Genomic DNA, 8,675 nt, shown 5'->3' with positions numbered 1-8,675 from the left:
TCTTAATTGAATATATTTTTTTTGTAAAATTTAAACTGATGATATTACCGGTTAATATTAGTTTGCATTTAAAGAAATAATTTAAAATTTTATTTCCTGAGCATTGCTTATTAAAATTACGATAAGGTAGGAAAATTTCAAGGGAATGCAAGAAAACTTAATTTTCTATGCATAGAAAACCTGTTGAAAAATAAGCATCATCTATAAAACCTTATCTTGTTTTTCCATACTATTCCAGGTAAAACCAATAAAAACTATAATAACCACAAAAGCAGCAATAACCTTAGACAAATGTTGCGCAACAGCCACAGCCACAGTCACAGCCACAGACTCATTCACTCACTTGGAAGCGACAACTTATCAGCTCAGCAACATTTAAAACTATTAAAACTGCCAACTTACAGAAGGAAGCACAAAATAACAACAACAGCACAGAAAAAAAAACGAACAATGAAAGAAAAACAAAACTATACAAAATGAAGAAGCACAAAACTATTGTTGATAATCGCGAAAAACTAACAGAACATCACAGAGAACTTTGCAAGACCAAGTGCATCTATCTGTAACTATAATATTTGCTGCTATACTAACAACAACAACAACAACAACAAGAGTAGCAACATCAATAGCAACTGCACTAGAAACTGCAGCGGCAGCAACAGTAAAGATAAAAATGCATAATAACAGCAACATGTGCAAATGGAACCGTTCCCTTTCAAACTGAAACCGCTTAAGAAGAAGATATCTCACTTGAAGATGCAGCAAAAACGGTGCAAGAGTCAATCAAGCGGGAAGTGTGGAAAATAAAAATAAAAAAAAAAAAAAAAAGTGATACACCAAGCACAGATATGCTACATTAATGCACTACGAACTACGAGTAACAGCTAAACATCGTCGAGTGGTACCAATAGCGGAGGCATGTCGTATCAAAATGCGCCTCAAGTAGTTTGCACCGAGTAAAATTGCAGATTTTTTTCTTTTCCTTTATTTTCTTTTATTTTATTAGCATCTTTTTTTTTCTTCTCCTTCTATTTCTATTTCTGTTTTTGTTTCTGTTTCGGTTTCGGTTGTAGTTGAATAGTGAAGACATAAATGTATCTGAATGCACATATCTTAATATTGCACAGTGCAATCCAAACTAATGTCAGTCACTTAGCTCTGGCTTTGAAAGTAAAACGACCGAGATCTGGTAGCACTACCAGTGCGCCGCCAGATCTGAGTGCAATGAGCGGCGCCGTGCTTTGCGGAGTAGAGCAAAACATTTGTGAAGTTCAATGTTCTGCAACGTTTTGTATTTGTAATGCAGAAATCAGATTTTAATATCTTTTTTTTTCTCTGTTATTTAGCGTTGCCTTATTTGTTTTTATAATAGAGAAAAAAAATATTTTCTTTTAATTTGTGATTTGTTATTTGTTATTTGTTTTTCTTTGATATTTTCATCTATGCGCGGCAATAAAAACGAAAGCAAAAATGACAATATTTCATCGTATCATGAAAGATCATGAAAGGTTAGTTTCTTCCAACATAAACTAGTTTAAGCTTCAAAGTAATAATAATCAAGGAAAAAAAGATAAGCTAAGACCAGCAGATAAGAAAAAAAGAAACTAGCAACATGAATCTATGAGATATTAGCGCAGAGAAGATATAATTTATATCTTTAGCTGGTTGGTGAGTGGTAAATGATATTTGAAAGATATTTGCCGCACGTAATGAATATCAATTCCAAAGCAATCAGAATTACAGTAGTAAAAAGTGCTTTATGACTTATAGATTATATCACTGTCACATATGTGATGGCTTAGATTCGAGTGGTTAGTGCATTGAACTATTAATATGGATAGGCAGTGAGAAATATCTTCAAGAGTTGTTGGTATTAATTACAAAAAAGTGATTAGTAAGTAATTAGTTTTTTTAATATTAATTAAAAATTCTTTGTTAATTTTATTGTGATTTTGCAATAGTTTTATGTACAGGATTAACAATTTTATAATTCACAAAGTAAATCTAAATATGTTATGCACTTGTAATTGAGATTTAGATTCAATTTTATTTAAATATATTGAATAGACTTTGTAATTTAAATATCGGCAAATTCACTTTTGCCTTGATCAGAAGAATTCCTAATACAGTATTGTCCTAAATGGGACAACTTACTAGTGCTAGACTTTAACGAATAAACTGCAACCCTGTTAATAAGATGTTTTCAACTCCATGCCTTTTAAGACAACGGGCGATATTGGAGAGCGTGCGGTCTGATTTAATAGTGCGTTAATAATTTTGTTCGACGATTTCCAACAGTTATTATTAGCATTATTTTTATTAATTGATCAGTGTTAATGATTTTTTTGATCATTTTTAACACTAGATTCTTTTTCTAAAACTTCGGAACATACAATAACTTGGTCATTATCCAAGGTTCGTGAGGATGTAAAATAGATTTTAGGTAAATTAGAGTTGCTCGTTACTTACATTTTCATACAACCATCACGCAGCTGATTCGTACTCTTCCCGTCTAAATTAGACCAAGTCAGTCTTGAAGTTTGACAAGAATATTAATGCAACCTTGTTCTTTTAGCTATTTCTAGATATTTCGTTTCTTGGACAGCTAAGCTGTACAGAGTGGGACACTAATATTCGGAGAGTGAATTAATATTTCATATAATTAATTTATATTCAGGTAGCAGCGCATATTCTGCATATAGCAGATTTCTGCGTTTTGGTTGACAAACTCGTCAACAATACTATTACTGCATATGTTTCTACTCAAATGAGTTGAACACTGACAGGCCAAGCCATCATACTAAGAGTACCCCACCATAGTAGAACTGTTAAGGAGGTAACTAAAACGCTTGAGTAATCAAAAAGATTGTGATAGTTACAGATAACTTATTGAGAAATCGTTACATGCCAAGCTAACTCATTAAGAGAAGCCCGATATTTTCGAATCATCACGAAATATCAGGAGGCAGCTGATACCTTTGACTATCCGAAAAGATTTTGCCGAGAATTTCAATGCTCAGAACTTATTTTGCTGCAAGCAGTTACCAGTCCGAAAAAACCTTTTCCGCAGATTTGGAGAAAATATTCAATAATTTTTAAACATCATCAATAGTAGTATAATATTTTAAATTATGGATCGAGATAGTATCGAGAAAATTATAGGTATTTCACTTTTATGCTCTATAGCTGCACTAAAATTTATCTAGCGATTTTAAAATATAAAATACTTTGTTGGGCACATGAACTTGAGAGCACAAAATTAATAAACATAAATTGATTAGATTGAGAAGTATTAGTAAACTGCTGCAGATATCTCCTACAACGATTGCATTGACAATATGGGAATATAATTATATACAGAACATTTAAAGAACAAAATATTTTTATGCCAGACTTAATAAAAACTTTGGAAGACCTCGCATGTAAAAAAAGAATTAATAATTAATAAACTTTTAAAATTTGTTAAACATATCATAAAATACCAACAAAAACCTTGTAGTAAAGATAAACTTATTAATGGTCCCATAATTAGGCAATTAAAAGCTATTAAAAGAGGGTGTTTAGCATTACAACAGTTTCAAAATTTTCATGAACGAAACTTGTAAGTTTATTGAGTGAACATCTGTGTGTAAGGAAAGACCAGCTTGACTAGTAGCAGTCAGGATGGCTGAATATGAATGATGTATGTTCAGAGCCAACTGTAAACGAGTGTTAAATCTATTAATTAAAATTAGACAATTTCACGCCTGACATAATTTTTAATGCAATTAAACAGTTAAACAGCTACTAATAGTTTCAGCGGCACACGGACAGAAGACTGAAGACAGAAAAGTTGAAGAACACACCCACCCCTGAATGTCAACAATTATGTGAAAACAAAGTTGATATTGCATGTTTCGGTTGCATTTAAGTTTTTAACTAAAAACTCATTAATTACCACATTATGGGCAAGTCTATTAGTGTTCGGAAGACCAGGACTACGTAAGTGTTTACAAATAAACAGAAGAACGCAACTGATTATGCGAACACAACTCGTACTACACATCATTCAAATATTTACTTGTCATTTGTTGTTGGGGCTATTCGAAATTTTTAGAATGCTTTGTCAGCTGTCAGAGGTGGTAGAGCTGGCAGAGCTGGCAGAGGAGAGAGAGCAAATTATTTCGTTTGTTACAATTTTAGGTTGACAGTTGCTTAAAATTTCGGTATCAAAAAACTGTGAGGCAAGGAAATACTGAGAATTGCCTACAGGAAAAGTAATAGTCAAAGTCACAGACAATGGATATGCTCGGACAGACAGACAAGAACAACAGTTGGATGGACGCAGTACTCGTATAGTAAGAACAAGCAATTCGTTGTTGGTGTGTTTACGCACTAAACATTGTTAATGAATGTTTTTGACATTGTAATTTTTATTTGACAAGTTTATTGACGAAGAATGCCAGCAAAGTACGAGTACTTGCATGAAAGGTCAATGATTCAGGGTTTCGTTTTAAGTGTTCATTGGTTTCTAAAATACTTTATTGACGTTAGCAAGTAAAAGTGGTCATTCACTTTAAAAAGAAATTTCAGTTCAGGGTCCACTGATTTTGGTGGCTAATTGGGTTAATATTGAAGAAAATTAAAATAAATTTAGTGAAATTAAATAGCAAAAATATTTGAACTAATTGGCAGCAAATTTTGTATATTGACATCATAAAATTATTGACATGTAAATGGATGAGTAAGTGGTTGCAATGGCTGATCGAGAGATAACTCTTGGCCTCACATAATTAGAAATTCCTATAGTTTTTCTTAATAACATATTCCTCGCAAAAAACTTATGTAGATAAATTCGATCCATTCAGTTGAGTTTATGTGATCTAATAAATTGTTTGTGATAACAAGTCTAATAGACTTTCCAGGCCAAAGCCAAAGTTAGGAACCTGCAGAGAAAGTGTAAAGACTCTCCTTTTTTAGTTCGTTTCCGCAACTTCTACATTTATAAGTAAAATAAAAATTTGTTATTATTATTATTATATTGAGTGTTAAACAAAGGCACATTTTTTCTGTCACTGACCTAAGACCACTACAATTAATCTAGCGGTATGAAATTGGTTCTTACTCCTTAGAACTCTGTCACTGACCTAAGAGCACTACAATTAACCTAGCGGTATGAAATCGGTTCTTACTACTTACACATTAACGATTTTAATTTTGGATGACAAATAAATTTGCTTAAAACACAGTTGCAGAATTGTCTATGGGTTCTTGGAAAATAGATTCTCCATATTCCAGTATTACTATCCATTCATACAATTGGAATATGATAAGATGATATCGTTTTTTGAAATATAGTGGAGTATCTTAAGATAGCTTCTTAGAATCATCTAATACTTTCTGCAGTATACCTAAGTCAATATGTAAATTTTGTCTTATCCTCTTAGCGTTTTTTTGGAAGCGATATGCGGCAGCAAAGTCATCTTTCCGAATTTAAAGAGTATGCGGCTAGATGCCTTTAATAACACCTAAGAGTTTCCTATATTGTTTAGAACATAATCATGAATCTTAAGAAGTGGGTCATCATATAGTATGTCTAGTATATTGTAGTTACTCTCTGTACGTTTTATCTCATCATCTTATTATTGTTTTGGAGGAGAGCGGCAGCAGCATAAGCATCTTTTTGTTTGTAAAACGTAAGTGGTGAGTTGTTTGGGATGACAGCCAATGTATCGGTGGAACTGGTCTTCATGACCTTTGTGGTATTTCTACATACTAATCTAAGCAGTTTATTAAAGGTTCCTTCTATGATTATTTCTTTGACTTCTGATCATCAATTAAGTACTGCTTATATTAATATTGGTTAATATTCATTTGTAGGAATACATTTCATATTTTTTAGAGACATGAAATGCTTTTGTAACTTTGTTCACGATTTTTTATAGATGTAAGTTCCAATTGAGTTTGTTCGACTATAAGTCTAAGTGTGTTAGTTTGGTCCACATAACTTCACACTATATAAAATTTAGCTTGTTCATTTTTTAGTGTGGTTTTTAATTTATTTCTTAGTTCTGACACTTTTAATTTTTATCGAGAAACTCTGAATATTTTTTGTCTAATCCTATATGTAAATACTTAAGCAAATAAAATCTCTTAGAAATAGTACAGTAGTGTTCATATGTAAGATATAAACGCATCCACTAAATTTTGAACAAATTTGAGATATACGGTAGCACATATATAATATCTTTGTGGTACCATGTTTGAGGTTGATTGGATGAAGTCACATGAGGGTTTGCACTATAAAAAACTCTTAAGTAAAAAATTTTAATCTGCACATTTAACACCAGGAAATTTTTATTACACTATTAAAAGAATTAACATCAACATATAAAAGACTTTCCAAAGTAAGAATCCGAAACTATTAATTGAAAGCACGTGCAAGGTATTAAAATGTACCCTTAACAGTGTATGGGGGTAAACTAATAACAACCCCTAATAGTTTTGATAATATTTCGAGAGTCAAGGGTAAAAGTTAAATTTGCACTTTGAACACAGAAAAGAAAATCTAATCGTGATTATGTGGTTTTCAACATTATCAGCAATTATGGTTTTAAGAGCAGTAATTTATGTAGTACCAAGTCCATAGAAAAAAACTTTAAATCTATGTCAACGTGGTAAGGGTAAATATTTGCAAAAAATTAGTAACAGCTGTTGAGATGTATTCCGAATAAGAGAATGAAGAAAACAAGCGCAGAGAGTATGTGGAAGTGTAAGTTGCAAAAAAAAAATTGGTGGTCTCAATATTAGCAGGGCGTTTCCCAAACAAGCGGTCTGCTGTTGAAATAAAATGAAACGCAAAACGGAAACGGATATGTAAACAAAGGCAGACGTACATGAAGGCTTTAATAAAACACTTTTAGTGTATTTACTTTTTTTTTTGAAGTTTTAAGACAGCAGCATTTTGTGTTATAAGTAAATTGACAGAGTGACATTTACGATTTGTGGATTTTTTGATTTTTGACACTGATAATTACTTTTGCATCGGTGGAATAGTGTTGCGGAAGTGAGTAAACATATAAGTGCGATGTTGAATCGAGTGCATCTCAAAGTTTTGATCAGGAAAAAGTGTTGGTAGTGAAGCAGGATTATTAGGGTAACTCTCTCCACAAAATAAAAGAAAACATAAATAAATAAACAATGATATAGATTTGATTACTTGCAGTTAATGAAATAGAAAAAAAAACGATTAAAATTATTATATAAATAAAAAAATAAATGCGCATATTTTACCCTTCCTTTATTGTTTTTTCAATAACTGAAATAAAAGTTTCATATGATGTCGCGTGTTGGTATCGATTACAAAAGATCGCTTTGTTTTTTTAATGGTTTTATTGAACTAACACACCCCTCTGGCTTTAAAATGCTCTGTAATATTTAGATATATATATATATATTTATGTTAAGGTTCTAAAAGAGAAGGGGAATTCTTTTTTATTGCCTACCAATAGCTCAGCCAAGTGTAAACATTGCCTCAATATGTAAATCGTTATGAGCACACATATATTTTCCTGTAAATCAAAATAATTGACATTCTCATTGATCTTCTGAGTAGTAAAAATGTTGTATTTTATAATTTATAGCCTCAACTAGCTGGATATATTCATTGTTTGGGTAAGGTTAAGGCTTAAAATTATACTTAAAAAAAAAAAACTTGACTAGCAAATATTTTAAATAAATGCTGGGATTTTAAAGGCATTAAAAGATTAGTTAATTGCTATAAATGAGCTATTTTAGCAGACAAAAGGCGTTTCCACATATGCTAAGTAGTCTCCCGCCATAGCAGCTGCCTTGAGTAAGGCTTGGCTAAGTTTAACTCGGTTTGTCTTGGTTTATCATGGGTTGGTTTGGCTATGTTAACAATGAAAGCTGTATCTGCATAATAAAAGAAGAAATATTATACGAGTTAATGTGTTAAAATATGCATTTACCTTTTAATTATGCATAAAAAAGTTTATTTAATATTTGAAATTTTTCTTAGAATTTCTATATACGCATTTAATTTGTTAGTTTTCGTGACCCCATTGACACCTTATGAAGCTGTCATACCAAAAAGGAAAATCAATATTTTTCTTAAGCCAAGCAACCACTTCAAAGCGATTCAAATTAACCTCAAATAAATAAATTTTATTATAATTTTCCTTTTTCTTTTTTTTGGTTTTGGTATCCAAACTGAACACTACAAGTTGTAGTGTTGTAGTGTAGTATCTGCCATTCACCGTACACACATATAGTTTTAAGCATCTGAAAGATGTGCACGCAAACACAAAGATCATATGTAAATTTATAGTGTAAACACACTTTTAAGAAATTAATTTGTAGCCGATTTTATAATATACGATATGTTGTTGTCTTCAATGGAGCATCGATGAAGTTGTCATAGAAAGAAAGAAATTCAAGAAAAACAAACCCTTCACTACATGAAGTGCATTGCTCGGATTACGTTTATTTTATGACTTTTCATTTTTCTTTTTAATTTCTTCCATCCACAGATACGAGTATTTCTTATTATTAGTTATTACAGTTTCTTTCTATATTTTAATAAATTTTATCCACCTCTTTATTGCTTATTTAAACACAATTTAATTGTCTTTTTGCTTTTGTAACATCTCAACTCTCTCGACCAAGTTCCATTT

Source organism: Teleopsis dalmanni, chromosome 1, assembly GCF_002237135.1.
Source record: "Teleopsis dalmanni isolate 2A chromosome 1, ASM223713v2, whole genome shotgun sequence".
In the NCBI taxonomy this organism is placed as follows: Eukaryota; Metazoa; Arthropoda; class Insecta; order Diptera; family Diopsidae; genus Teleopsis; species Teleopsis dalmanni.
The sequence above is the reverse complement of the archived record's forward strand: the minus strand, read 5'-3'. Positions refer to the sequence as shown.